The sequence below is a fragment of the Trichosurus vulpecula genome, chromosome 1 (assembly GCF_011100635.1).
Source record: "Trichosurus vulpecula isolate mTriVul1 chromosome 1, mTriVul1.pri, whole genome shotgun sequence".
Classification (NCBI taxonomy): domain Eukaryota; kingdom Metazoa; phylum Chordata; class Mammalia; order Diprotodontia; family Phalangeridae; genus Trichosurus; species Trichosurus vulpecula.
The window spans coordinates 262,413,887-262,430,777 of NC_050573.1; the positions used below are offsets into that span (position 1 = coordinate 262,413,887).

General features: G+C 36.7%; 1 pseudogene; it reads left to right on the top strand.

Moving 5' to 3' along the window:
• Window positions 1–16,102: 16,102 nt before the first annotated feature.
• LOC118833869 lies at window positions 16,103–16,510 on the top strand (annotated as a pseudogene).
• Window positions 16,511–16,891: the final 381 nt, after the last annotated feature.

The following is a 16,891-nucleotide window of genomic DNA, read 5'->3' on the forward strand; positions in this document are numbered from 1 at the left end:
AATTATGGGCTTAATCCAAATTCTGTCCCGTGAGAAAACTTTATTCAACTGTTGGGATTGAGAAAAAAAAAATCTTTGTTTCATTGTTTGTAATTAACCCTGTGTGGCTGGGAAGCTGGAACACCTCTACCAGCTCCTTAGAGACCCTTAACTGAAGACCTAGTTTATGCTGACCAGAAACCCAGTCAGACCCAAAGATTGATGCAAGGAGTTTTCTCAAAACTGTCCATCTCAAGCAACCCATATGTTTTATCTGAAAACTGGCCCTGTACTGATCAATCCATCTTTATTTACACGTTCCCTTAATTGCTTACCAGTACTTAGAGAAACACCTTCTTTTCTGAATTCATGGAATTGTAACTGTTCATTCACCCCCTCCCAACTTGGAAAGTCCCTAATCTTTCATCCAATTAGAAATGAGATTATCTAAAGTGTATTGTTTTCTTTTGATCAATCGGTTTCATTGGATTAAATGTTTTAACATAAAAAAGTGTATCTCCTGCTTTATTTGGAATTTAGGCCTACTCTCAGGAAGTGCAATCCTGGTTTGTTAGGCAAAGGCCACGAATTGCTCAAAGAAAAAATATTCTTACAGTCTTTCACTTCATTTTTTTACCCACCACATACTCGAGTCAATAGGAAGAGATGAAAGGCAAATAAGCTAAAATAGCCAGGGTTGAAATAATAGTCACATAGTGTACAAAATGAAAAGGTATGATATGACATTTCTGATCTACTCTGTCTCGGAAAGGTCACATATGATACACTGTGTTCAGTTCTAAGTAACTCTTTTCTTTTCTTTTTTTGATTTTTTTTTTGGAAGGGGGAAGGCAGGGCAATTGGGGTTAAGCGAGTTGCCCAAGGTCACACAGCCAGTAAGTGTGTCAAGTGTCTGAGGCCAAATTTGAATTCAGGTCCTCCTGACTCCACGGCCAGTGCTCCACTCACTGTGCCAACTAGTTGCCCCTTAGGTAACACAATTTACGAAGGATAATGATAAGCTGACAATGATCACAGATCCAGAGGTAGTAGGGAACTGCAAGAACATCTACTTTAACACATCATTTTAAAGAGAAGGAAACTGGAACCCATGGAGGTTGTTACTTATCCAAATTCATATCATTTTTTAGTGGCAGAGGTGGGTAATTAGCTGAAATTGTTGACTCTAAATTTAACATTCTCTCTAATATACTACATAAGCTGCTGAAAAGCACACAGAATTGAGTAATAAGAATATTGGATGGATGAATGAATGACCATGCCACATACATCAGTCAGCTAATGAACATTTGTAAGTGACTACTCTGTGTCAGGCACTATGTTAAGTATTTCATGGACTGACCTGTTATACCCGCTCTGTAGACTACTACATCTGACATGCATATGAGGTTTCAATCCTCAGAGGGTGAATACTACTCTTGAAAAGTACTCCGTTGGTCCATGTTGCCAAACTACATCCCCTAAATTACCATGTGTGCTTCTTTTTAGTCAGCCAATAGACATAATTTGTTCAAGGCAAATTGCATTTAGTAAAATACAATGAAAAGAACAGTAGCTATGAAATATTCCCCCATAAGCCTAAAGTGCAATCTCCCACATACATACTATATGTTATCAGTGGGAAAAGTGGGTACTACCTTGAGTTCATTAGTATTGAGGCACACATATAGGGAACTAATTTATCTATAGTCTCGAGAACTGCAGAGATCCACTGCATTTTCTGTGATTATGTTGTTCCCCCTTTTCCATTTCAACTCTCTTTTATGGGTTTTCTTCCTGAACAGAAAGTAAATTCTTTGAGGATAGGGACTGTCATTTTTTGCTTTTATCAGTACATCCAGGGCATAGTACAGTAACTGGCATATAGTAGGTATTTAACAAGTGTTCTGTTTTGTTTCAAAGAAACTCATTTGTACAATTTAATACCAAAACAGAAATTGGGGCAGGGGAGAAATGCATACATAGAATACATACCAGACAATACAGAATGAAAGTGTTCTCCCACTGGAAACAAAATAGCTCAGCTCAGGAGCTGGTACACAGCACAGTGAGTAGAACACCAGCCCTGGAATCAGGAGGACCTGAGTTCAAATCTCACCTCAGACACTTGACACATTTACTAGCTGTGTGACCTTGGGCAAGTCACTTAACCCCAATTGTCCTGCCTTCGCCCCTCCAAAAATAAAGACAAAAAAAATAAGAGAACTCAGCTCATCTGAGAGACAGATACAGAGAAAAAGACAGAAACAGATAGAGTGAAACCAACCCAGATCTCACACAAGGGGAATTTTTCTGAAGCCTCTGTTGGAGCAAGCTAGTGACATGGATATGATGAAGACTACTAGCTCTTCTCATGTTGACTTCTCCCCTAGAGTCTTATTTCTCCTTCTGGAAACTGAAGTGAAGTTGACATCATCCATTTGCTCTATCATGCTAGAAGCCAGAAGCACCTAAAATGACTGCCAAACCTGAAAAGACAATAGAGCTGAAGACAGTCCATAGAGCCTGAGGAAAATAGCAATTAGTTTTCATACAGCCTTTCTAGGATGTTAAAAACAAAAGAAAAACAAAACATACAACAAAAACAAAATGATTGCTTTTTAATGTTGGGGGAAAAATAAAGAGAACAGAGATGCCAGATCTTACTCTACTACGATGACACTTCTTTCCATTTTTGTGCTCTTATTTTCTTCTTAGCATTTCAAAAGCTTTTGTTCTTTTTTCACCAGGATAAATAGTTCATTAGACACAAGAATAACTTTGGTCTAGCTAATTTACCAAGTGTTGATCTTTCACACCAATAATAATCAAATAGCCATTTTGTAAGTATTTTCACAAAGCCTTAAGGACTAAAGAATCATCCAATATTATTATCCATATGTTGTTGTAACATACACATGATTTTGGAAGAGTTAGCCAGAACAGTCTCTTTATATCATCATTTAATTCCCTTTTTATATAAAGAAAATTGTCAACAATTTATCCTTGTTGCATGGATAAAGTTATTAGTGCAGATTGAGCTTTGGGAGGGGTGTGAATCATGGTAGAAAGTAGAGGTACATCATTTTTTCAAGGTGGTGACAGAGATAGTTTATTCAAAAGAAATGAGACACTAAGGAAGCACTTTGCAATGGGTTTTTCAATCCACCTCCAATTTAAGAAACAAGAGATTAATACCCTAAAAGGAATCAAAAGTCCCTACACATAGCAGAATAAATATGAAGGTCATCCTGGTCCAGGGTTTGGGTGGGATGGAGTTTAATACTCTGTGTGATATACAGTCTTCCTAAATTCTTTTGAGTACTTTCATGAGAACCTCACCTCCCATTTTTCCATATGTTTCCAAGTATAGTTTCCTGTACACTACAGTACATAAAGGGACAATAACCAACAATGTTCAAATTGTTGCTCAATAAGAAGATATATCAGAAGGCCCCTGCCATAACACTTACCTTGACCTTTAGGTACATCCAAATGATTTTAGTTTCTCAAACTTGCTGAAAGGCTTCCAGTATAAGTACATATACCTATAAACACATATACATATATACATACAAATGTATATGTTTACACACCTTTTTGTTTATACACATATAACACAGATACACACATATAAGGTGTCCATGTAAATCTAAGTATGTAGCTATTAATACATATATGCATATATTATATGCAATAGATAAATTATATACATAATATCGAATTATATTGCATTTAATGTGTTATAACTTATATATCATTTGTGTTGTATTGTCACCTAAATATTTATTGAAATAAATTAAAGGTGAATTGAAAACTGAATTTCTACATATGTTGATACTTCATCATGCAATTTTTTAAAAAGAGTGAATGAACTCAGGTAGTGTTGCAGAAATTCATTTCTTCCTGTCATTCCTCAAGAAGAGTTAGTTATTTGTGAAAAAGTGCTTAGCACAGTGCCTGACATGTCATAAGTGCTATGTAAATGCTTGTTCCCTTCCCTTTCTTCCTGTATTTCCTTTGCCAAAATGTTTGTTTGGCCAAAGGAATTAATCTTCCCATGTTCACATCTTGTGCAATAGAGGAAGACCCTTACCACAAAACACCGTTGTCAAGCCAGGTCCTGCTGCCAAATACTTGTAACAATGATAACTACTGTTGAGGCAGCTAGGTGGCATTGTAAATAGAGCACTACTCCCGGAGTCTGGAGGACCTGAGTTGAAATCTGGCCTCAGACACTTGACACTTACTAGCTGTGTGACCTTGGGAAAGTCCCTTAACCCCAATTGCTTTGCCTTCCCCTCCCCCCAAAAATAATAATAACCACTGCTTGGCATGGGGGGTTGGTTGGGTACTCTTCTATTGCCTTGTAATGAAAAGCATCCTTTCAACTGTTTCCATAGCATGCTATATCAGTTTCATTTCTAGGGAAACTTGGCCTTCATGAGGAATTTGGCTCCTTTTTTCAGAATCTTCAAATAGTTAATCCCCTCCCTCTGGTGCCACTAGTGGGGAGAATGACCATGTCTTATATTGTGACTTGCTTCTAATATAATATTTCCCAAGGGGAGGAGTAAAAAGGTATTCAACAGATAATCACTTATTGGTCAGATACTTCATTAATATACGCAAAATAAATGCTTAAGATTTAAGTCACAATCACAAAGATGAAAATACTTCAGGTCAACAAGTAGCAATACTGCCCAAGAGTTAACTTACTCATGACTCAGTATCAAGTTCTAAGGAAAGCTATAAAAATTCTTTCTCCATCCTTTATTAATTGAAATATATTTGTCTGTCTTATACTCTTATAATATGCCACATTGGTCCCCTTTAATAGTGAGATAGCCAGTTCTATAAAAGGGTGGTCCAAAATGTCCATGGTCTACACTGTTGTGTAGTTTCTGCATCCTAGTTTCCCACAATGGTTGAGTTTCTGGCTCAAACTATCAAGTAAGGTACTTTAATTTTTTGCATTCTATGCGGATGTTATTTTGTAGTCACAGCTCAAACATGAAGGAAAATAGCTTGCTTTTCTTTAAACTCTTGTATAGTTCTCAGATTTCAGATTAACTTTCTAAAAAGTGTGTATAAAGTGTTTAGATTAGCCCTGAGGGTATAATTTTAAGCAACACTTTCAAAATAGGCTTTAAAAATTAGCCCTATAGTTATAGGCATTTCAAATAACAGTTTGGAAGCATAATGGCAAACCAAATAATTTCCACTTTAATGCATGCATATAATTTATAGCTTGTTATTGCCTGTTTGAGAACACAGTTACTCACAGAAGTTTAGAACAGTAACAACACCATCATGAGAGATTTGGCAGATTTCCCCAAACAACTTTTTAGCTTAGTTTAAAAAAGAACTTTCATGATATGTATTAATTAAAAAGTAAATTTGACATAAAGTATGCATGAGAAAAATTAAATCTGTGTCAAAAATGTAAATAAAGCAGTTAAATTTAATGATGAGCAAAATGCATTGCTCCTAAAATATCATACACAAATTGTCAGGCCTCTCTTAAACATGCATGTGGATTTTTTCATACTGAGTATAAAAGAAAGAGAGAAGATAGGGGAATGCCATTGATTAGCCATTTAATTATTTAGTGACTTCAATATTGATTTTTCTGTTCTTTTCTGCCTTACATCCTTCCGCATCAGAAGAGTAATATGGTCTCAAGTCTATGTAATTCTAGGGACTCACAGTCTATACTGGGTAACCCATGTAGTCAAGACAGAGAAAAAGACCATGAATCAACTGTGACTAGATCTGCAACAACATGAAATTTCTGAACTGATTGCAACCCATTCCCTTTCATTTACTCTGATGATCAGCCAAGTCACTTTTCTGGTCCTCACATATGCTATTGTTGTTCAGTCATTTTTTTTTTCAATCATGTCCATCTTTTCATGACCTTTTTTGGGTTTTTCTTGGCAAAGATTCTGGAGTTTCTGGTTTGTCATTTCCTTCCATAGCTCATTTTACAGATCCAAAAACTGAGGCAAATAGGATTAAGTGACTTGCCCATGGTCACACAGCTATTGTCTGTGACCAGATTTGAACTCAGGAAGATGAGTGTTCCTGACTCTAGGCCTGGTACCCTCCCCACTACCATTGCATAGGCCATTGTCTTCAGGCCTAGAATCATGAAAACAATATGCATTGAGGCAGCTACATGGCACAGTGAGTAAAGCACTGGCCCTAGAGTCAGGAGGACCTGAGTTCAAATCTGGCCTCAGACACTTGACACATTTACTAGCTGTGTGATCTTGGGCTAATCATTTAACCCCAATCGCCTTTCTTTCTCCCCTCCAAAAACAATCCTGTATGCATTTACAAAGCACCTACAATATCCAATGAATTGTGGCAAGCTCTGGGAAAAAAAGATAAAACTGAAGTCATTCACGCCTTTAAAGAAGTTGCATTCTTTGAGTGTAGATGATGTGCTAGATAACACAATGGAGAGTGCAGGGCCTTAAGTCCAAGAAAATCTGTGTTAAAATCCAGGCTCAGACTCTTAGTAGTTGTTTGACCCTGAACAAGTCATCTAATCTCTGTTTGTTTCAGTTTCCTCATCTGTAAAATGGATCAATCTCCAAGGGTTGCTGTGAGGGTCAAATGAGATACCTATTCTAAAGGGCTTAGTATAGTGCCTGGTATACAGTAAGTGCTATATAAATGTTAGCTATTAGTATTTTTGTCATTATTATTATAATATACATACATAAGTGCATATTCATAAATGTACATACAGAAACACCAAATAAACACAAGGTATATGTTCCTTCCTCATATCTGAAAATCTCTAGTTTCCTCCAAACCTCATGTGACATACCACCTCTTATCTGAGACTTTTCAGGATTCCTCTTATCTAGTGTTATCTGACCTTTGGAAATTCCCTTGTATTAACTTAATAGACTTAGCATCATAGTTCTAGAGCTGGAATGGACTTTGGAGTCTATGTATTCTAATCGACACATTCTAGGCACAAAGATATTCAGGATGAAGGCAGTTAATTAACTTAACCAAAGCCAAATAATAAAGATCAAAGGTAGGATTAAACACACATCCTTTGCCTTTACAACCAATGCATTTTCTCTAATGTTCTGCTGTGCCTTGCTTTGATAAAATTAAGCTCCTTTTTTATCATTGTTATCTATTTATCTCTAGTGCCTAATATTGTACATAAAAATTGAAAGGAATTCGTTTGTTACTGGAAGAAAATACATGAATTTCTATACTTTCTTGACCAAACCACCTTGCTGGTGGAAATGTATTTTTCCATTAGGATGCTGCAAAACCCAAGTGTATTCACCAGTTTCCTGTTCAATAGAATGTTGGTTTTATGAAATATTGAACCTGCTTAATGGGAAAATAGCAATTAAAAGAAGGAGATGGTGCATGGAATTACTGATGGTATAGCTTAATGACCATACCGTAATCATCTGACAGATTGTTTTGTTGAAGTGGGTTATAAAAACTGCTGGGTTCTGCCATACTACTATCAATAATAAATATTTATACAGTGTTTTAAGATTTGCAAAGCACTTTACAATCACTTTCCAATTTTACCCACACAATAACCCTGTAAGGTAAGTGCTATTATTATCCCCATTGTATAGATAAGGAAACTGAGGTAGAGACAGACCAAATTATTTGCTCAGTGTTTCACAGGCAGTGTCTGACACAAAATTTGAACTCAGGTCTTCTTAACCCCAAGATCAGTGTTCTATCCACTGTTCCGCTTAGAATTTAAACTATTAAAGAGTATTTCTTAGATATAACAGTTAAGATGTGCTAATAAAATTGATTGAAATGGTAGAGCCACCAATGCTAATCAGTCTGTTTACCTGTTAACTGGTAAAGGAAATCCTTAGGTATGATTGACTAATTGTTTGGAGACAGCTGAATTCTTTATATGTAACATACTTGATTAATAAATGGTAAAATAAAGGAGGCAAAAAGTCCTTCAAATCTCTCTGTCAATGAATTTACCAGTCTGAACTTATGATAACAAGTAATAACTGTCATACAAGGGTTATCTTCCAAATAGATTGCCTTTCCTCTTAGCATTCAAACCTCTTTCCAATCAAGGAAAGATGACTCCAGTCCACTTAGACACACATGAACTTTGCAGGAGGAACTCTCAGAAATCCATTTATGAGATGACCACTGTTACCTTAATTAAAGGTCTCTGAATTCCAAGACTTCTTCCTGTTATGCAATTTGATAGGCCTCACCCTCCTTGATGCAGCTTCCAGGCCTGGGGGCATAAAACACCTCAGCAGTGTAAGTTCAGTAACTCTCAGACTGGATGGTTTCCTCAGACCATAGGATCCTTTAGACCCTTAGTGACAAGAAACATTTCCAGATGGAGACAAGAGGGTAGAAACTAAGGGTTGTTGGATCTTTCTTTGCTGTATATCCTTGCCGTGTCTGAACAAAGTAAACCTTATTTGTTCCATGATTAATGAGTGCCTCATCCCCTCCCCCCACTCCCATACAAATACAATTGATGATGGGAGCTAGAAAATAATTTGGAAAAGGAGCCAAGAAATTCTAAACAAGGAAATACTACAGAAAGATTTTTATCCATGTAGGTATCCTGAAGTCATGATTATCTAGAGTACATACAAAGAAAGGAAGTATGCTTGTGCAAATGCGATATACAAGATATTAAAAAAGAGATTCCTACATAATATTTGTTTGTTTTCAGAGACATTCACAATGTATTTGGTCAAACTTTATTACTTTTCTCACCAAAATTCCTAGAATAATTTGACCTTGAAAATATAATATTTTTAAGAATGCAGAAATTCTTATACAGAAACTATGAAAGATTTCTATTTTACCAAAATAAAATAAACCATATGTAAAGGTGATCTATGAATATATACTCAAGACTAAAAGATTATAGTTACCATGGTTATTGATGCTTTCCAAGAAAGTGTCTCTGCTTCTTCATATTTATATTGTAATTTATTTAAACAAAATCATATTTTTTACAAATTTTGGTGGTTCACTTGAGTTCATGTACTTTACCAGTTTGTAGTCTTCATTTTTAAGCTTTTGTCTGCTTATCCTTCTGGAAACAAAGTTCAAATTGTTTCACAAAAATATTTAAAACCTTCAGGTGGCAAGAAATTATGTTTTCAAAGCATTGTGGTAAGTATCCCTATTCCTTTTATTAATGGAAAACCCCAGGAATTCTAACAAAGGATATTTCATAATGCAATCAGTTCTTAATACTGAAAATTGACAGCTGAGGAACTAGCTGAAAATACTGTTTTACTATGAAAATTTAGTGTCACTTAAGCCACAAGAATTAATTATTATTGAAATAATTTCAGAATAGTCAGCTTACATTTCATCTGCAAGGATATTTTGTTACCACTAGCCTTGTAGGCACAGGACACTCTTGGTAGATGGGTGGATATCATGGAAATGCAAAGAATGACAAGGAATGATAGCTAAATAATATAGTCACATTGGAGAAGAGATAGTAAAATGTTCTTAATCAATTCACTTCAGAAACCTAATACTAAGGATTGAAATGGAAAAAAGAATAAAGTAGGATGTAAATGACAATTCCTTTGATTAATGGGGTAACTCTAATTGAAGATGGAAACAACTACATTATTAACCTGCTTGAGTAGGGTATTGCAAGATAAATACACATCCAAAAGAAGCAGGTGTGCTATTTTGAAGTCCCTGGAACTTCAATGTGCTGAGTTCTACTCAATGGAACTAGGGAGTGGTGAAAGAGTCTAGTTTCTGCTTGAAGTCGATAGAGCTTAGAAGAAACTACCTGACTCCCTAAAGCATCAAAGACAAGTGTGCCTCAGCTACCTCTTCCTATAATCTCATAAATATAAGAAAATCAAAGTCAGATAATAATTCTGTTCATTTTCAAATGCATTTTCAGTGTTCAAAAGGAAGAAAAGGCACACCCCCTTTAAAAAGCATTTTCTAACAAAAGTAATACAGGAAGTTAAAAGTCATGTAAAATTCTGAAGCCTACAGAAGTTATTAATATCGTCAGACATGTTAGGAGGGATAGTGAATAAAGGACTAAGTGCCATAGGCATTCTGGATTACCAAGGGATGACAACAGTACGCAGCTTGAATATATGTGCAAGGTTATTATACTCTTTTTCTATTTGAGAAAAGCTGCACAAGTAGTTTCTATGCATCCAGTTCCCCCCACCCCCATTTCAACTTTTACTTGGTTGACAAAATAATCTTCCTTCCTCAAAAGCCTGCAATAAGCCTTCCCCAGCTAAGAAAACCTTCCCGGACTCCTCATTGAGTAGAACAGAAAATGCATATTCTCTACCTTGAAATTTAAGGACCTACATAATATGGTTTCAAACTAATACTATACATTTATGTCACTCTCTTTCCCTTTATGCACTCTATGTTCAAGCAAGCCTGAACTATTAACGTTCCCAATGTTTAAGTCTGTATTTAGAAAAGAAAAATGCTGCAAAGTCTTCATCTCCTCAAATGAAAGTGATCTTTTTCTATTACAATTTCTTCTACCATTTTCTTTGTGCCTCACTCTATCTCTGCCTTTCCTTTCCTCTGATCACATTATTTCTAGTGTCAAATATGTTTATGTACATTTCCCTTAAAACCATAGAATTGGTAAGGAGCTTGATGGCCTAGATATTATTCAGTTTGTACCTATACGATACTTTCTTCTACAGCACTCATAATTAAATACCATTGCGCTGCCCCCCGAACTATTATTAGTTAGTGAAATGTGAATTCTACATGACAGGGTACTTCAAGTCTTATACCCCTATCACCTAGCACAATACTGCATAGGAAAGAAGCTTAATAATTCTTTTTAATTAGTTTTTTTATTTCTTTACTAGGTTATAAATTTATATTATCATTAGATGCTATATTTAGAACTAGAATGGACTTTAGAAATCACATAGCCCAATATTCGTATTTACCAGATGAGGAAACCAAGGGTCAAAGAGGTTAAGTGAGTTGCCTAACATCATTTAAGTAGTAAATGTCAGGGCTGGAATTTGAACCCAGGTGTTCTGACACCAAATCCAAGGCTCTTTTCCACCAAGATGCAATTTGAATACTAAGTGAAGGACTGAGATTCAAATCCAAATCTTTCTCTTAAGTAGGATTAGGGAATGGACCTTTGATTTCATTAGTAGAAGGGCCTGCTGGATAAAGAAAATTCCTCTACAATGCAGACCAGCAACTCTTCTGCCACTTATAGCCTTAACAAGTTGCATAGAGGATCAAGATGTTAAGTGATAAGAGCAAGAGTATGGTAATGTGAATGCAAGTATCATGGTTAATTTAAACAAGAAAAGCAACTCTATTTCATGAGAAAACTTATATGTGTCCCTGGGCCATCCCTGTTACTATGCCTTCTTTTTTTTTCTATAGAATTTTTGACATGACCAGGGGTTGCTGCAGGGATCTACCATTTTGTCCTGCTGCTACCCAGGATCACCTCATGAGTAAGGTTCCTCTAATAAAACCTATTTATTACTAAGCTGGTATAGGCCGCTCTTTCTTCAGTACCACAGAATCCTCTCATTAGAGTGGCACCTTTCCTCAGGATGGTCTACCTGCTTACAATTATCATAGTTGACAAGATTCTGAAGAAATGGGCTTGGCAAGAGAAACCTTCTAAGGGGAAATGTTGGGCATTCTCATCCCAGGGGAAGAAGAGGAAAGGTGGTAAATCTGCTATGGCTAATCCAGGTTGGTCACCCACATCCAGCATGCTAAATACCTGGCCTAAATATGGGGACACCTAGAAAATGTTGATTGGCTTGTGCTTCTTAAGAGGCTTGCAGCATGTTGGGTTGTCTATGTTTCTTAATGGAAGATTCATAGCTTAGGCAAAAATGAGGTTTTCAGTGCTATTAACAATAGCTTTGAAACAGCACTTGCCCTCTGTATCATAGGACAAAAACAGAATAACCTTGAGGTAAAAGACAGAGGTGACTCACTCTCTTTCTCTCTCTCTCTGTCTCCGCCCCTGCTCAGGGAAAGGGAAAAAAAAAAAACTCCGTGAAGGAAAGATTATTTGGGGTATGATTGATAAAGGAAGTGTTGGCTAAGAATATGAAAGAAACAAGACAGGTACAGTTTTGAAGGGTGATAATTCCTTAGGTTGTGTATAGTGTGTGTGTGTGTATGTGTGTGTGTGTGTATGTGTGTGTGTGTGTGTGTAAAATTATCTAATTCCTATCCATTTTTGGAATAGATTATGTTAAATTTTAATTTTAAGAATTGTCTTGCTTTCTCCTGACAAAAAAAAATGAAACTTATTTAAGGAGCAGGAGCAGTGATCTCAAACCCTCCTGAGAACTCCCAGATAGATTAGCTGTAATAGATTGAGAAAAAAAAATCATGCCATTTGGCTCCATTACTGATTTATGAGATTTGGTAGTGACTGGAAGTGTGAGGGAAAATTGGGAAATTTGGTAATTACCCTGTGGGAAAAGGTACAAGAAAAGACCTTATAAAACTCCCTTGTTTGTAAACTTGCAAGGATATGCTACAGACCATCTGTTTAGGCAAGATCATACATCTTATCACCCCTAGGAAAGGGTTTGTTCAGATTGTGAGATTCCTAAACAATGAAATGGTTTACCAAGAATCTAAAAGTTTGTTTATAATGTAGAAGTGATTTCTTTTTTAAAAATATTACACATTTAATGTTGTACCAGTTAAATTGAGATAAGGGACATCATTTTGGCATTTCTTTTTAACCCTAGAACTTAGAACAGTGCCAAACACTTAGGAAGGACATGCTTACCAAGTATTTATAAGACTGGAGTTCATAGGTCAAAAGCCAGAGTCTGGACTTGACCAAGGTCTTTCTGACTTTGATTTCTCTTTTATCCATTATGCCAAAATGCCTTTGATCACCCCAGCTATTATGACTATTTTGTTTGAGCCAGAATGGTACCAATTCGTCCAAAATGTTAAGTAGACCTAAAACAGCGGTCATTTCCTATGCTGAAAACAAGAAGATCATCTTTGGTCTTTTGGTACATTGAGTTGTTTGACTTTTCTTTCCATGTCCTATGAATACATACAGGAGCAGATGAAAGGTGGAATTCTCTTCATGAAAATTATAGGAGGACTGACTAATGGAAAGTTCGTAAGTGAGGGGATAAAATAAAATTTTCAAAATGGACACTCACACTTTCTATGCCACTGTTGATGAGTAACATAAATAAATTAAAGCACCATTCTCATGACTACCAATGTCCATTTTATGGCTGAGACCAACTGGCTCATGTGATCTCCCTTCTCTTTCAAGAAAAATGCAAGTTTTTCTTCTGGGATCAGGGCAGTGTTAACAGATGAACTTTCACTGTTGTTCAATGTAAACTTTCTTTTCATGCTTCGCTTGATTATTGGATTTGAAAGTCAAATTTTCTTTTCAGCTCTGGTCGTTTCATCAAGAATGCATGAAAGTCCTCTATTTCATTGAAAATCTATTTTTTCCTCTGAGGCATTACACTCGCTTTTGCTGGATTAGTGATTCTTAGTTTTAATCCTACCTCGTTTGATGTCCAGAATATCATATTCCAAGGTCATCAATCCCTTAATGTAGAAGCTGCTAGATCTTGTGTTATAGTGATTGTATTTCCACAATACTTGAATTATTTCTTTCTAGTTGCTTGCAACATTTTCTCCATGATCTGAGACCTCTGGAATTTTGCTACAATATTCCTAAGAGTTTTCCTTTTGCAAACTTTTCCCAGAGGAAACCAGTGGATTCTTTCAATTTCTATTTTCCCCTATGGTTCTAGAATTTCAGGGCAGTTTTCCTTGATAATTTCTTGAAAGATGATGTCTAGGCTCTTTTTTTGATCGTGGCTTTCAGATGGGCCATTAATTTCTAAATTATCTCTCCTGAACCTATTTTCCAGGTCAGTGGTTTTTCCAATGAGATATTTCACACTTTCTTCTTTTTTTCAGTCTTTGGTTCTGTTATATAATCTCTTGATGTCTCATAAAGTCATTAGCTTCCATTTGCTCCATTCTAATTTTTAAGCAATATTTTCTTCAGTTAGCTTTTAGATTTAATTTTCCATTTGGCCAATTCTGTTTTTAAAGGCTTTCATCTTCTCATTGGCTTTTTGGACCTCTTTTGCTACATAGGTAAGTCTATTTTTTAAGTTTTAATTTTCTTCAGTATTTTTCTGGGTCTCCTTCAACAAGCTGTTGACATGTTTTTCATGATTTTCTTGTATTCCTCTCATTTCTTTTCCCAATTTTTCCTCTACTTCTCTTATTGATTTTCAAAATCCTTTTCGAGCTCTTTCATGGCCTGAGAAAAAATCATATTTTTTTTGTTCTCGGAGGATTTTGACATAGGATCTTTAACTTTGTTGTCTTCTTCTGACTGAATATTTTGATTTTCATTGTCACCAAAGTTAGATTCTATAGTATGACATTTTTTATATTGTCTGCTCATTTTCCCAGCCAATTACTTGACTTTCGAGCTCTTTGTCAAGGTATGCCTCTGCTTCCAGAGTGGAGAGTGCTTTGTCCCAAGCTTCAGAAGTTTTGCATAGCTGTTTTTCAAGCTACTTGTAAGCACCTGTAAATTTTCAGCACTTCGAAGGGGGAATGTCCAAGAAGAGGTGTTTACTCCTCTACTGGCCTGTGCTCTGGTCTTTGAGTGACCTTGAGCACTCTTTTCTGCCTTGGACCACCTAGGGGGATTCTCTCTCCACAGCCACCACAAATTCTGTCACACCATCCCTCCTCCTTACCCCAGGACCACCAAACAGGGCTGTGACCCAGATCCAAGCAGGCAAAGCAATAGCATACTGCCTCACTGCAAGCAAAGAGATCCTGTACTCCTGGCCTGATCAGCCACTTGATTCACCTCATAATCTGTGGGCCTGGAGCTCTGGAAGCTGCTGTTACTGCCTCCACTGACACTGTGGCCACCTCTACCTCCACTGCCCTGGGGCTGGGCCCGGACCACAACCTTCTCCCACCCAGGTCCAACAGTTTTCCCATTGATCTGCTAAGTTGTCTTTTGTGTTTGTGGGTTGAGAAGTCTGGAAGTAGCCACAGCTCAGTGATTCAGTACACTGAGGTCTGCTCCACCCGGTGTGCTCCAGGCTGGTCTGTGCTGGTGCAGCCTAGGCTGGGCTGCACTGCACTCCTAGCACAGTATGACAGACCCTTCCCAGCAAACATACAGGCCATCTTGGGCTGGAAAATTGTTTTATTCCATAATTTTGTGGGGTCTGTAGCTCTTGAATTTGCTTAGAGTCATTTTTTCAGGTGTTTATAGGGATTTGAGGGAGAGCTCAAGCAAGTCCCTGCATTTACTCTGCCATCTTGGATCCACCCCATATAGAAGTGATTTTGAATTATTGATCTTTGTACCAAGATGAGTTTAAACTTGAGGAGAAGAAAAGAAAAGAAAATAAGTGAAGGATGTTAAGCAAAAGCTTTTGTTTGAGTGTGAGTCTCAGTAAATTTATTGCTTATTGAAACACCAAGAGAGAAATAAGTGTATCCAGCCCTAAGTAGTGTTTAGTGAAAATTACTATACAAGGTAAAATCTCTTGGGACTGTGATTCATATTGTTCTGAGTTTTGAATTTGGACACAGTGATTTAATGAATCATTAAGTCAATAATCCACCATTCCAGGGATATGTCACAAGATACTCAGAAGGATTACGATCTTGAACTGTGACAGGTGGATGTCTGTATCTGGGATAAAATTAAGGGGATGATCTCAGCATGGATCCTCTTCCTTCAGGCAGGATCCTCTTGATTCAGTTCCCTGATGGTGTTTTTTTTTTCCTTTCGAACAAGAATGCTTCCTACCTGGTTAATACTAAGTCTAGTTTTAAATTGGAATTTTGCTGCATGAGTGACTTCCAAAGTTTTAACTTTTACTCTTATCTGAAACCAAACATGCCTATGGAAGCTTTATCCTAATACACATGTGTTGAGACTTTTTGTGCCCTTAACCCTAGACCTGGAAAACCAGGTTTGATGCTATTATAATCATGTCCATGCGCTTTTCTTTCTCTCTCTTTCTGTTGGCGCTGCCCGTGGAGGGGCAGCTATCTCTTCGCCGGCGCCATGCCTGCCCTCAGACCCCTCGTGAAACTTAAAATCGTCAAGAAGAGGACCAAGAAGTTCATCCGGCACCAGTCCGACAGATATGTCAAGATCAAGAGAAACTGGCATAAACCAAGGGGCATTGATAACAGGGTGTGAAGACGATTCAAGGGCCAGATATTGATGCCCAATATTGGTTATGGAAGCAATAAGAAGACAAAACACATGCTACCGAGTGGATTCAGGAAGTTTTTGGTGCACAACGTCAAAGAGCTCGAGGTGCTCCTGATGTGCAACAAATCTTACTGTGCTGAGATCGCTCACAATGTATCATCTAAGAATAGGAAAGTTATTGTTGAGAGAGCAGCTCAGCTGGCCATCAAGATCACCAATCCAAATGCTAGACTGAGGAGTGAAGAAAATGAGTAAAGAGCTTTGCAGATTTTTATTTGTGTTAAATAAATCCTGTAAATACTAAAAAAAAAAAAAAATAATCATGTCCATGCTTTTTTTTAGTTTATAACAAATTTCTAGAATTAGAGAAGATGGTCAATAGAAGATATAAATACAATGAAATTATGTAAGAATTTACTGTTTTCATTCTGACTGTGTAATCATTCCATATTCCAAACAACTAAGTAAATTAGTGTTTGCCTGGTAATAGTTACATAGTCATGCATAAGAGTAAATACCTGAAGTAGCTGTTTTTTTCAGAAGAGTATGGAATAATTGGACAAAGATTAAGAAAAAAGCTTGTGAAATAAAACATATATCTATACATTTGTGAGGATAGTATCAGAAACCTCTTCT